Source organism: Mauremys reevesii, linkage group 14, assembly GCF_016161935.1.
Source record: "Mauremys reevesii isolate NIE-2019 linkage group 14, ASM1616193v1, whole genome shotgun sequence".
In the NCBI taxonomy this organism is placed as follows: Eukaryota; Metazoa; Chordata; order Testudines; family Geoemydidae; genus Mauremys; species Mauremys reevesii.
In genome coordinates this window covers 30,544,346-30,558,906 of record NC_052636.1, presented here as the reverse complement: position 1 = coordinate 30,558,906, position 14,561 = coordinate 30,544,346, and the positions used below count along the sequence as shown (strand labels likewise).

The following is a 14,561-nucleotide window of genomic DNA, read 5'->3' as shown; positions in this document are numbered from 1 at the left end:
CGCCCCACCAGCCGCACCCAGGGGAGCCCCGGGCCCAGGCTCTGTCCCCACCTGGAGCCCAGCGGGGCGGGGGCAGCTCCTGCTGCAGCTGAGAACAGCGGCTCCGCTCCGGCCCGGGCGGCTCCAGCGCTGCTGGCAGCACGTGGCCACCAGGGAGCAGCTGCTGGGCGTGGGCTCCTGCGTCACAATGTGCCAGAGCCCCGCCCCAGGAGCTGCCCTGCCCCGGCTGTGCCAGAGCCCCGCCCCAGGAGCTGCCCCGCCCCGGGCTGTGCCAGAGCCCCGCCCCAGGAGCTGCCCTGCCCCGGCCTGTGTCAGAGCCCCGCCCCAGGAGCTGCCCTGCCCCGGCTGTGCCAGAGCCCCGCCCCAGGAGCTGCCCCGCCCCTGGCCTGTGCCAGAGCCCCGCCCCCAGGAGCTGCCCCGCCCCAGGGTTGTGCCCGAGCCCCCCCCCCACGAGCTGCCCTGCCCTGGGCTGTGCCAGAGCCCCGCCCCCAGGAGCTGCCCCCCACCGCTGGGATTTGTTCTCCCGCCTCCTTCTTCCCAGCACCCACTGCTCCCAGCTGCTCCCTTCCTGTGTCTGCAAACACCCCCCCCGCCCCCCGCACCCAGGGCGGGCTGCAGCGCTCGCTGGGGCTGTCTCCAGTGGCTGAAATTGCCTCCATCTCTAATCACCTGGGGCGGGGGTAGAGGGAACGAAGGGAGGAGATGAGCCCAGGGTGTGAAAGCAGAATTAGGGGGCATGGAAAGAAGGACTGTTTGGAAAGGTGGAAAGGAAACCCTGTCACCGCTCCTGGGTGATCCAGATGGAGTCAGAAGAAGTTGGGCAGCAGAGGCTCAGATAAATTGAGGGGAACCCCCTGGGTGTCCCAGTGTTGGCCAGGGATTGTACAGCACCTAGCGCAATATGGAGTCCCGATCTCAATCATGGTCTGTGCAGCACCTGGGAGCCCTAATGTCTGTTTCCTGATCACAGGCACTGGGGATGGAGTGAGGGAAACCTCAGCACCTGAAGGGTTAATGCAGCCCTGTGTGCAGCCCCTGCTAGGGTGACCAGACAGCAAATGTGAACAATCGGGACAGGGAGTGGGGTAATAGGAACCTATATAAGAAAAGGCCCAAATATCGGGACATCTGGTCACGCTAGTCCCTACTGCTCTGATGAGGGTTGGCTTAGAGAGTTGTAGTAATAACAGCAGCAAAGAGTCCTGTGGCACCTTATAGACTAACAGACGTATTGGAGCAGGAGCTGTGGGTGAATCCCCACTTCATCAGATGCACCAATAGTCCCATATGGGCTAGTGGTCAGGATTCCTGGTTTTCATCCATGGGGCCTGGGTTCAACTTCTGGTGTGGGAACCGTGCAGAGCTTTTGCCCAGAGTGGAGACAGGAAATGAAAGGAACAGGAAGGGATCCTGCCAGCAGGGGAGTTAGACAGTGTGGGGAGGGGATCCCAGAAGTGGGGTCGGGGGCAGAGGTCTGAGGGGAGACCAGGGAAGGATCCCAGCAGTGTGGGAAGTTGAGAGCACAGGCCTGGCCTGGGGACCTGGAAGAGTGAATGTGTCCCTCTAAACCCATCAACTGCAGACTAGGCAGGACTGGAAGAATTACATATTTGTTGGTAAATGTCAACTTCTGTGTAAACACACAACCCAATGGCAAAATATTTCCATCGATAATCATCAAAATTGGCAGATGGGCAAAGTAAGAAACATGCTGCTTGAGAACTTACCCTGTTGTAGGAGCAGCAGTGATCTGTGTGCTCCGTATAACCTGTATGCCCAAAAGGTCGGTTACACTCCCCCCGCCGCCCCGCCCCATCTCCTCTCCCTCTCTGAATGCCTGTGAAGTGGCTTTCCCCCTCCCCTCCCTCCTGCAATGCTTGTGGGATGAAGGGGCTGGTTGAACAACTGGAAGATCAGAAGAGCTCCTAGATAGACAAGGTGTCTGGGGCTCTCATTAGGCAGCATTGTGAAAGCACAGCTGAGCACAGGGCCCCTTCCCCTTTTAAGGACCTGAACCTCATGGCCTGCGACTAGAGATGACTTGGCTGCATCTGGTGGGTCACACTCCACCTCAGCCAGTGTCCATGCAGGGTTCCTGCTCTGGGTGTGCGAGTGCTGCCTAATGAGAGTCCCAGACACCTTGTCTACCTGGAAGCTCTTCTGATCTTCAACCAGCCCATTCATCCCCCAAGCATTGCAGGAGAGAGCGGGAGGAGGAGGGGGAAAGCCACTTCACAGGCATTCAGAGAGGGAGAGGAAGTATAACAGACATTTTGAGCATAGAAATCACTGCTGTTCCTACAACAGCAGGGACAGGCCTCTAGGAGCTGAGAAAAGGAAGCCATCCTGTTTCTGCCTGGCTTTGAACCAGGGACCTTTTGCGTGTTAGGCAAATGTGATAACCACTACACTACAGAAACTCTGTGATGGGGCTGTGCCCTTCCCTTCATAAGAACATAAGAATGGCCATAGTGGGTCAGACCAAAGGTCCATCCAATCCTATATCCTATCTGCCAACAATGGCCAATGCCAGGTGCCCAAGAGGAGTGAACCTAACCGGAAATGATCAAGTGATCTCTCTCCTGCCATCCATCTGCACTCTCTGACAAACAGAGGCTAGGGACACCATTCCTTACCCATCCTGGCTAATATCTATTAATGGACTTAACCTCCATTAATTTATCTGCAAAAGAACAAAGAGAACATGTGGCACCTTAGAGACTAACAAATGTATTTGAGCATAAGCTTTTGTGGGCTAAAACTCACTTCATCGGATGCATGCAGTTAAAAATTCAGTAGGAAGATATATATATACACAGAGAACGTGAAAAAATGGGTGTTGCCATACACACCATAACGAGAGTGATCAGTTAACGTGAGCTGTTATCAGCAGGAGAAAAAAACCTGATTTTGGGAGGGGAACAGGAGAAAGGACAAAGGAAGGAAGACACGAAGAGAAAAGAGGGATCAGACAGTGGATGGAGCAAGAGGTGAAACAAAAAGGACAAACCCTTATGTCCCCAGTGATTCTAAGAGACAAAATCACAGGTGCAGAATAAAATTCTGCCTCCTTAAGCTCGTGTTTTCCATGCCTAGAATTCAACTGTCACCAGATGGATCAGACTGAACAGATTTCAAACCTCCAGGAGGCTCTTACCTTCTAAACAGGGATGGCTGTTTTCTAGTAAAATCACTAAAAGGGAAGGAGAAAACTCGAAAGAGGTTCCTCCTGGCGCTCACATCCGTGAACCCGAATACTCTCTCAGTCCTCAAAGAGAGAGACCTGGAGAAGGAGACTTGCTGAAGCAAAGCCACAGGGGTCTCTGAGGTTTCCCTGGCCCCTCGCCCCGGTCCTGCCTGGCTGATGTCAGCATCTCTCTGTGAGGTCACCACCTCCCCACCACCTTGGACCAATAGGCTGAGGTCCTGCCAAAGGCCTTTGTGATGTCACTGCCCCACCCCTCCCTTGCTGGGCTAATGTCCTGCACCTGGCCAGGCACTTTGGAGGTTTGAGCTACTCCCTGTGGATCACCCCACTCAAGGAGCGTTCGTTCTAGGCAGCAAGCCGGCTAGACAGGGAAACATCAGATGCTGCTCCCAATGCTACACTCAGTTTGCCAGAAATTAGTCGACTTTATGGCCAGAAGAGACCATTAGAGCATCTAATCTGACCCCCTGCATATCACAGGCCTCCTGTATGGCACAATAGCTACTTTGGGGGCAAATACATTCCAGAAAGGCATTTAGTCTAGATGAAATGTCATCAAGAGATGGAGAATCCACCATTTTCCTTGGTAGCTTGTTCCTGTGGTGAATCATCCTCGCTGTTGAATATTTGTGCCTTTGTTGTAATATGAATTTGTCTCTTTTCATCTTCCAGCCATTGGGTCTTGTTATACCTTTCTCTGCTTGATTCAAGAGCCCTTTAATTCCCAAATCTTTTCTCTCCTTGAAGCACTTCAACACTTCAATGAAGTCACCTTTCAATCTTCTTTTGATCAGCTAATCAGGTTGAGCTCTTTCAATAGCTCTCCAGCCCTCAGAACCTTTGGTGGCTCTTTGCTGCCCCAGCTCCAATTTCACAACATCTTTTTCAAACGAGGACACCAAAACTGGAGGCAGTATTCCAGTATCAGTCTCACTGATGCCGTGTCACCTCCTGTGACGTTATTGACATAACCTGTATCTGTATAGATCACCGTTGCGACAACTGTTCTATATTTGTAGCCAGTATTGTAGAAAGGTTGTCGTGTAAGGGGTCTATGGAGAGGTTCTGATTGGCTGATTATAATGATGCTATCTCTAGATGTGTTTCATTTTTGTAGTTGAAGTTATGAATATTGGCTCTCTGCCGGCTCACCCGCCCCCTCGCCACTGCCCACCCACTCGCCTCCTCAGCCCCCCTCCCTCACCTGCTATTGTGTCATACAGGAGGCCTGTGCAGGGGGTCAGATTAGATGCTCTAATGGTTTCTTCTGGCCGTAAAGTTGACTAATTTCTGAAAAACTGAGTGTAGCATTGGGAGCAGCGTCTGCTGTTTCCCTGTCTAGCCGGCTTGCTGCCTAGAACGAACGCTCCTTGAGTGGGGTGATCCACAGGGAGTAGCTCAAACCTCCAAAGTGCCTGGCCTGGGGCAGGACATTGGCACAGCAAGGGAGGGGTGTGGCAGTGACATCACAAAGGCCTTTGGCAGGACCTCAGCCTATTGGTCCAAGGTGGTGGGGAGGTGGTGACCTCACAGAGAGATGCTGACATCAGCCAGGCAGGACAGGGGCGAGGGGCCAGGGAAACCTCAGAGACCCCTGTGGCTTTGCTGCAGCAAGTCTCCTTCTCCAGGTCTCTCTTTGAGGACTGAGAGAGTATTCGGGTTCACGGACGTGAGCTCCAGGAGGAACCTCTTTTGAGTTTTCTCCTTCCCTTTTAGTGATTTTACTAGAAAACAGCTGTCCCTGTTTAGAAGGTAAGAGCCTCCTGGAGGTTTGAAACCTGTTCAGTCTGGTCCATCTGGTGAGAGTTGAATTCTAGGCATGGAAAACACGAGCTTAAGGAGGCAGAATGTTATTCTGAATTTTATTTGATCCCCACCAGTGAGCTGGGCCATCCTTTGGGCTCTCTGGTGAGAACCCTCAGCCTCCCGTCCTCAGTCTCTACCCTGATTGGCTGAGCAGGGGGTTACTGACAGGGAGGAGACTCAGGTCCTTGTTCTCTTTCAAGACCAAGGAAATAAGTCAGAACCAGTTCTATGTTTGACGAATTTTGCTGCTTCTCTGCATTAATGGTCTCTGAGCAGTTCATGATTCTCTCTAACATTGCAGTTCTCCTCAAATACTTGCTGAATAATTACTGTCACTGTTGTTGGTCTGGAGCTCATCTGAGAGCATTTTATTCAGGTCATTCAATGTCTGAAATTCAAGATCCGATGGTTAGTTTGAAAATCAGGGCTCTTGGGTCCTATTCCCAACTCTGCCACTGACTGGTTGTGTGACCTCAGACAAGTCAATTCTCCTTTCTCAGCCTTAGCTTCTCCCTCTTTCAAGTAGGGATAATAATGATCTGCTCCTACCTACCTCACGGTGGGTGGAGGTAGGGCCGGCTCTAGGTTTTTTGCCGTCCCAAGCAAAAAAAATTTTGGCTGCCCCCACCCCAGCCCTGGGCTCCCCACTGCACCTCCCTGCCACCCCAGCCCTGGGCTCTGCCCCCTCCACCCACACCCCCTGCCACCCCAGCCCTGGGCTCTGCCCCCCACATACCCCATGCTGCCCCAGCTCTTGGCTCCGCCCTTTCCCCCCCACTGCTCCCCCACCGACACCCCCCCCGCCACCCCAGCCCTGGGCTCTGCCCCCTCCACCTGCACCCCCTGCCACCTCAGGAGGTGTGTGTGTGGGGGAAATTCCAGATCTTTCCACCTTCTTCCAAATTCCTCCTAAGGTGCCACTTTGGGGGAATGTGCTCAGTGGGGGAGCGGCAGCCCCCCCTGCTCCCCCCTAGCTACGCTCCTGCTTGTGGGGGCCCCTGCAAGACCCAGGGCCTGGGGCAAATTGCCCCACTTGCCCCCGCCTCTGGGCGGCCCTGCTAGCAGCTCTTCTGGGAGCGCAGGGAAGGAATGACTCCCCCCTTCTCTAGCTTCTCCCCGTGGGGCTCTGGGGAGCAGGGAGGGTTGTGTGATAAATTCCATCCAACTCCCCCTTTGATCCAAGCCAAGGGGCGTCTCAGCTCTGCACGATCCCCTTGGCAGGGCCAAACAAGGGATGTTTTCCACTGCCCAGGAGACCCAGCCAGGGACTCAAGGCAGCCCCAGACTTTCCCTTTCTCCCTGCTGGGAAATCAAGTTCAAGTTCTACAAGGAGCTAAAGAAGCCTCAACCCCGCATCTGAATTAATGTCAATTTCTCACTGCCTGACAGAAACAAATGTCATTTCAATCCCAGGTGAGTCCACGTCAGTCATTCCTCAGCCCGATTTCTTCACCCTCCTGCCTTAGCTTAGGGCATTTCACACACAGACACAATTTCCTTTGCATGGATCCATGAACAGCAAAAACTCCCTTTGTCTCTTGTCTGAGCCATGGCATTCAATTGTATTGACACCTTCTCTCCTGCAATGGTAATGGTCAAACAGAGGGGACGTGGCCACCTTCAGCCCTGGCAGTGAGATATTCCCTCTCCTCTTTCTTCATGCTGATGTTGTTATTCCATAAAACATGAACCATGGAATAAATAGCTGAGTTTACTTCAGGGTGAGGAAAGAAAGGTGCCACCAACTCCCCAAAAAATCTCAGTGCCCCAGAGAAAAGCTGCCCCTGTTATTGGAACTAATGATGTGCTGGAGATATGTTGGGAAAAGGGACTGTCTGAATTGCCAAGGCAGGAAACGAACAATCTACAGCAACATCATTAACCACAGACACACTCTAGCCATGCTCCAGCCAGTGGGGAAATGGGCAGGAATTCATAAGGTCAACTATAAAAATGATACACATCTAGAAATAGTATAATTATAATCAGCCAATCAGAACCTCTCCATAGACCCCTTATGCGACAACCTTTCTACAATATTGGCTACAAATAGAACAGCGGTCGCAATGGTGATCTATACGGTTACAGATTATGTCAATAACGTCACAGGAGGTGACACGGCATCAGTGAGACTGATACTGGAATAGCCTCCAGTTTTGGTGTCCTCATTTGAAAAAGATGTTGTGAAATTGGAGCTGGGGCAGCAAAGAGCCACCAAATGTTCTGAGGGCTGCAGAAAAATGCCTTCTAGTGAGCTACTGAAAGAGTTCAACCTGCTTAGCTTATCAAAAGAAGATTGAAAGGCGACTTCATTGAAGTGCTGAAGTGCCTTAATGGAGAGAAAGGATTGGGTATTAAAGGGCTCTTAAATCGAGCAGAGAAAGGCATAACAAGACCCAATGGCTGGAAGGTGAAAAGAGACAAATTCATATTACAACTAAGGCACAAATATTCAACAGTCAGGATGATTCACCACAGGAACAAGCTACCAAGGAAAGTGGTGGATTCTCCATTTCCTGATGTCATTTCATGAAGACTAGATGCCTTTCTGGAATGTGTTTGCCCCCAAAGTAGCTCTTGTGTCATACAGGAGGCCTGTGATATGCAGGGGGGGTCAGATTAGATGCTCTAATGGTCTCTTCTGGCCATAAAGTCAACTAATTTCTGAAAAACTGAGTGTAGCATTGGGAGCAGCGTCTGATGTTTCCCTGTCTAGCCGGCTTGCTGCCTAGAACGAACGCTCCTTCAGTGGGGTGATCCACAGGGAGTAGCTCAAACCTCCAAAGTGCCTGGCCAGGTGCAGGACATTAGCCCAGCAAGGGAGGGGTGGGGCAGTGACATCACAAAGGCCTTTGGCAGGACCTCAGCCTATTGGTCCAAGGTGGTGGGGAGGTGGTGACCTCACAGAGAGATGCTGACATCAGCCAGGCAGGACAGGGGCGAGGGGCCAGGGAAACCTCAGAGACCCCTGTGGCTTTGCTTCAGCAAGTCTCCTTCTCCAGGTCTCTCTTTGAGGACTGAGAGAGTATTCGGGTTCACGGACGTGAGCTCCAGGAGGAACCTCTTTCGAGTTTTCTCCTTCCCTTTTAGTGATTTTACTGGAAAACAGCCATCCCTGTTTAGAAGGTAAGAGCATCCTCGAGGTCTGAAACCTGTTCAGTCTGATCCATCTGGTGACAGGTCACTTCCCTTCTCTGTACCTCAGGCTCCTCCCCATCTGCCCAATGGGAACAGGGAGAGTTCTCAAACTCTGGTCAGTTGTGAGCCTGGTTCTGACCGGGGTCCCACGTCCTCTGACACAGGATCATGTGCAGAACATGGGAGCTCTGGCTTGTCCTAAATGCTGTAGAGTGTGAGTTCCTGGGAAAGGGCAGGGGGGTGGGAGCAAGAGGAGAAAGGCAGAGACATTGGAGACGAGGAATTGGGGGGGAGAAGAGAGAAAATAAATGATTGAAGCAGAAGAGGTGTCCCAACTCCATCAGGCTCATCACAGGTGTTCACAGAGCTGGGTAGCTGCAGGTTTTCCAGTGTCAAGTCTGAACTTTGATTCTAACAATGTGCGTTGAAATATCAAGAGGATCTCCACATACCTGATCTCTTCCCCCCTCCCCTTTTTTGTATTAATTTTTATTTTTACGTGTTTGGCTTAACTGTGATCTTCCCTTTCCCCACCTGTATTGCAATTTGGGGGTTATGTTTATTGTGCCTCCCTTTTGTTCATGTCATTATAATTGTAACAGCAAAGGAATCTGCAGGAGCAAAAACTGACTCAAAACTTCATTTCCCCACCATGCCGGAACATCCTACAAACAGCTGGAATCATAACACGCAAGGCCAGGGGATGGGAGATGCAGGTTTCCAAGGGTTCTGTCTTTCTCAGATGACACATTCCAGCCCCTTGTGTGCCTCCATCCTGTATGACCCGCTGGACTTCGACACATTTATTATTTCATTCTCTAGATAATGTGATTGTAACACAACGTGACTGAAATTAAACCACTTCCAGATGAGGAAACAACAAAGGAGAAAAGCCATTATTGCATTGGCTGGGACTCAAACCCAGATCAACTGCTTGGAAGGCACCTACGCACACCACTATACCACCAATGCATCTGGCAAGAGTAGTTTTCCTGCAGGCTCTGTGTGCTGGCAGAGGGAGTAACACATGACCACAGAGTTAGTGAACAGGGTGGATGGGCTGGAAGCTGCCTGACAGCTGGGAGCAGAGTTACCATCCCAGAGTGACTGAAAGGGAGCGAAGGTGAAAACAGATCTCACTGGGAGCTGGCCCCACACCAGCCCCGCCCCTAGGAGAGGGGAACTGAAGCTCAACTTCAATCACAGAAAAATCTTCCCTGAGAAGGAAGGGGACAGCTTGTGTTAAAGACCAGGTTTGTGTTTGTTCCTGCTACATACGGAGGGGCTGGGTAGTGCTGATTCCAGCCCCCAGACTCTGGGAGGATAAGGAACAAATTCAGGCTGCCAGTGACCTGCAGGAGGGAGATGATCTTTTGACAGTGATGGACGCCTCGTCCTAAAGGCTTTTGTCTGCCCCCTTCCAGTGACTGTTTGGCACAGGAATGCAGCCCCCACTCCTGGGTCTCTCCTGGGGAAATAATGTTTCTGTGCAAAACACCAAAGCTTTTAACAGAAAGGAAGAAAAGGAAATGGCCACATGATGGGACTAGGACATAAGGAATGAAACACACATTGGCTGCGAGTTATATACCCACGTGGTGCCCGGGTACCAGCAATATTCAGAGCCCTGTGGCCCAGCTCCACCAAAGTTTGGGGCCGGGTCTCCTCTGGCCCCACCTGCCACCCCATGCTTCCCGTGGGTCCCCCGGACCCCCTTGCTGGCCCCATGCATGTCCCTGGGCCCCGGAGGGAGCAGAGCGTCCCTGCCTCTTCCATGCAGCTCCATGCTGCCTCCCTGCAGCAACTGCTGCCACAGGGTCCTAGTGCCCCCGCTTCCCAACTCACTGCCAGGACAGACTGACTCTGAGCCTGCCCTTCCACCTCAGACCCTTCCCTTCCAGCGGGACCCTCCACCATCACAGCCCCCCCCCCCCTGCAGTCACCACTCCTGCCCCATGCTGGGCAAGGAGACAGCCCCATCCCCCACCCCCAGTGAGGCTACAGTCAGGGGCAACAGCAGGGGAGGAGGTGCATGCAGCACCCCCCGGCACCCATAATGGGGGAGGCGAGGGAGATTCCTGGACCTGAGAAGGGCCCTAGGAGCACCTGCAGTGACAGTGGTGGGAGTGAGTGTGCTGCTTGGGGGGGGGAATGAGGGGTTCCTCCCCCAGAGCTTGCTGCTGCCAGCAGGGAAAGGGCTGGGGGGAGTCCTCCTTTCTGGCCCTTGTCCCGGAGCAGCCTGCCTGCACCCCAAACTCATCCCCAGCCCTGCCCCACCCCAGAGCCCACACCCCCAGTCAGAGCTTTCACCCCCCCACCACATCCTCAACCTTCTGCCCGAGCCCTGAGCTCCTCCCACACCCCAAACCTCCCATTCCCAGTTCCAGCCAGAGCCTTCATTCCCCCCCACACACCCAAACCCACTGCCCCAGCCCTGAGCTCCTCCCACACCCCCACCCGCCCTGCCCAAGTCCCCGACAGCGCCTCCATTCCCCCACCCACACCCCAACCCTCTTCCCCAGCCCTGAGCCCTCCAACACCACAAACCCTCATCTCCAGCCCCAGATAGAGCCCTCACACACCCTGCACCCCAACCTCTGCCCTAGTCCTGAGCCCTCCCACACCCCAAACACCTTATCCCCACCCCAGACACAGCCCTCATCCCCTGCACCCTAACCTCTGCCCCAGCCCTGAGCCTCTCCAACACCCCAAACCCCAGCCTCAGACAGAGCCCTCATCCCCACACCCCTACCCTCTGCTCTAGCACTGAGCCTCCCACACCCCAAACCCATCATTCCCAGCCCCAGCCAGAGCCCTCATCCCACTGCACCTAACCGTCTGCCCCAACCCTGAGCCCTCCTGCATCATGAACCCCTCATCCCCAGCCCCACCACACAGCCATCACCCCACACCCCAACCTCTGCTATAGCCCTGAGCCCTCCCACACCCCAAACCTCTCATCCCCAGCCACACCCCAAACTCCCTCCCAGAACCTTGGGCGGGTGGGGGGCGGAGTTTGGGCAGGTTCTGGGCACCACCAAAATTTCTACAAACCTACCGCCCATGGAAACACAAGATGCTTCTCCCATGTGCATTGACTTTTAACCTTGTTTGTGGTGGTGTTGTATCCATGTTGGTCCCAGGGGTCCTCTGGGGCGGGCATTAGCCACTTTCGGGAGAGTGGGCTAGATGAACTGGTCTGACTCAGTGTGGCTGTTCTTATGTTCTAACTGCTGGTTATGGAGGAGACGACCTTCCAGGCTACACAGAACTGAAGAAGTGTGTGGGGTTAGCTCCACAGCTTGTCTCTTTCACCAACAGAGGTTGGTCCTCTGCAAGCTCTTACCCTCACCTGCCTTGTCTCTCTTGGACTCTGAAAAGTGCTTTCTCCACTCCCTTGAGAGACGTTAAGTTTCCCTTTGGGCAACTATCAGGCTGAAGCAATTGTATTGACTGTGACACTAGAATTGAAGATTTAATATTATAAATAAATGAGTCTAGACCTGAGGTTCTGGTTTTCACATTGGTTTTTCTAACTCCGTTCCCAGTTCTCTTCTAGAAAGGCCTCCAGGATGCCTGCCCAGCCCAGCAAAAGTGGCCAGGAGAAAGCCCACACTGCTGCTCTTTCAGGTAGTTGAAGGCTGCTATCAAACCCCCCTCACTCAGTCAGTCCCCAGTCTGTGGCAGTGCATAGGATTCTTCCGTCCTAAGTGCAGGACTCTGCACTTCTCCTTCTTGAACCTCCTCAGATTTCTTTTGGCCCAATCCTCCAATTTGTCTAGGTCACTCTGGACCCAAACCCTGTCCTCCAGCGCTTGGATTCTTTACATGCTTTCACAGAGCAAAGAGCACATGTTCCATGATTTCATAGGGCAGAGTTTTGTGCTATCGGGAGCTTTCCCTGTGTGAATTTGACAGGTGGATCAACACAGAGACACACTGTGACCCTTCTCAGGGTGCTGAGGACTGTGAGTCCCCTTGTTGCCACCTGCCACAAGGAAGAGGGAGTTTTACATTTGGCAGCTGGATGTTAGTAACCAAACTCACCAGCCTGCTGGAACTCAAGGACCCTCCTCTGAGCTACAGCAGCCACATTAACCCTTGAGTTCCTTCAATGTGTCCCCCTCTGGGGTCCAGCCCATATCACCAGATACCCGGTGAAATCCCAGATCCTCTCTTCCCCAAGTATCCCAGGTTACTAGTTTTACTGTGGACCATTGCTACTGTATCTCACACAGCACTTGAGTACAGTTATTGAACAAGCAAAAAATTTATTTCACAACGGATAGAGATTTAAACAAACAAACGTGAGTGATGGAAACCAACTGCTACCAACTAAACAAAGGCAGAAAGTGATAGAATAGAAAGGCCAGCACAAAAAACAGAGAGAGGAACAATAAGATACTAAAAGGACAATGGTTGGAACTCTCCATTTCTCTCAGTCTTTGGAGTGGTGGGTAGTAGAGCTGTAGCAACAGTTGAGGAACCAGGGTAAATTAAATATAAGGTTTGAGCTGCTAGTGAAGCATTTTCCACACTCACGGCATTCCTAGGGGCTCTCTCCTCCGTGGATTGTTTGATGCCTAATAAGGTACGAACTGCGATTGAAGGTTTTCCCGCACTCACTGTATTCATAGGGCCTCTCTCCTCTGTGGATTGTTTGATGCCTAATAAGGTGTGAACTGTGATTGAAGGTTTTCCCGCACTCAGTGCATTCATAGGGCCTGTCCCCTGTGTGGATTCTCTGATGTACAGAAAGGGCTGAGCTGTGAGAGAAGGTTTTCCCACACTCACTGCATGTATTTTTTCTCTTTCGCCTGAGGATATCCTGCTGTGTTGTGGTTTCCATGAGGATCTTCTGAGTTCCCCAAGAAGAAATAAATTTATCCACTTTCTTCCCTGGCTGGTTTCCTTGATCTGTTTTTGGTCTGTGCTGAATCTCCCAGGATTTTCCCTGCTCATGACTCCTGGACACATTCCTTTTCGATAATGCTCTGTTTTTACCCACTGGCTCAACATTTTCAGGCTGAGAATTCTGCTCCTCTTTCTCACATGCCATTGCATCACCTGCTGTGACAGAGACAGAAACCTCAGACAGGGATGGAAAGGGGAAGACCAAACAAAAACAAGTGCTGAAGACAGGTCAAATAAAAATCAGGAGCTGAACTCCCCCAAACTCTTCCCCCAAATAGGAGAGAGGAGGGGGATGAATTCAGCCTTCACATCCCATCCAAATACGCAGGGGGAAGGGAGGAAGCTACTGCCTGGTGTCTGCTAGGATCTATAGGAAGCCATGAGCTATATTTACCCTGAGGATATGACCCCTGCAAGGGACAATAATGAACTGAGAGACCTCCCCAAGGGCTTTGTTGGGCATCCCAGATGTTTCCTTCAGGCACTTACAGATTCTGAGGTGGTTTAATGTTTCCTCACCTGTGCAGGGAGATCTCAGGATCTCTCTTTCCTCTGAACCCTGGAGGTCTGGGACCCATGGCTCTTCCCCTTGTTCCAGCTGGGAGATCACATCACGCTGGAAAACTAGAAACCCTGCTCAGATGAAAGAAAACAAAGGAGTTCAGTTGATTTCATAAGACTTGGTCATAAAAAAACAAACATTCTATTAATTTAACTTCAGTGCCTAGTGTGACCTGGTGGGCCAGGGGCAGTTCTCACTGAAAATGCCAAAGTTAGGACAGGCTGAAAAAGGGAGAGCAGATGCTCCCAAAACTGCTGGTTAACACTGAAGTTAAACTCACTGACCAGTCACCAACTGGGTTATTGAGAAGCTGAAAAAAGAAATCACACGGCCCCCTTTATTCCATCCCAGTTCTCTGGCTCCTAATCACCAGCGAGGTCCAATACAGTGAGAGGTTATTTAAAAACTCTGCTCACATAAACAAAGTGTTCCTCTGACCCCAAAGGCTCAGCCACATCACCAGGTCAGTATAGGTTTGGATATTACCCAAAATTCCATCCTTCCAGCCAATCCTTTAGCATCTAAACTAAAGGTTTAAACGAAAGAAAGACAGAAAGAAGTTAAATGGGAAAGCAGTCAGATACATTCCAAAATGGATATATCAGGTTCTTAGCAGTATTGGTGAGTTGCTGGCTTGAAAGTCCGTCTGGAACACATCCATAGCTTGGATGGGTCATTCACTCCTTTGTTCAAGGCTTCAGTTTGTAGAGAAGTTGCTCCAGAGGTAGGAAGGGGGATTGAAGACAAAATGGAGATGATGCAGCTGCCCTTTACATTCCTTTTGCCATGTGGCCTGTACTTCCTGTGTCCCAAACACAAGCTTCAAAGCACGTGACATGGAAAAGCCTTGGAGTTCTCATTACACAGGCATACCCCGGCATGTCTTGCTGACTCAATAGGTGTATCCCCTTGGTCCTTTCCAAGGGCTCATTG

At 51.9% G+C, this 14,561-nt stretch overlaps 1 non-coding gene across 1 annotated transcript; it reads right to left on the bottom strand.

The window, feature by feature from the left end:
- Positions 1–2,347: 2,347 nt before the first annotated feature.
- Positions 2,348–2,420, bottom strand: TRNAV-AAC. The gene has a single exon. It is a non-coding gene; the product is annotated as a tRNA-Val (tRNA).
- Positions 2,421–14,561: the final 12,141 nt, after the last annotated feature.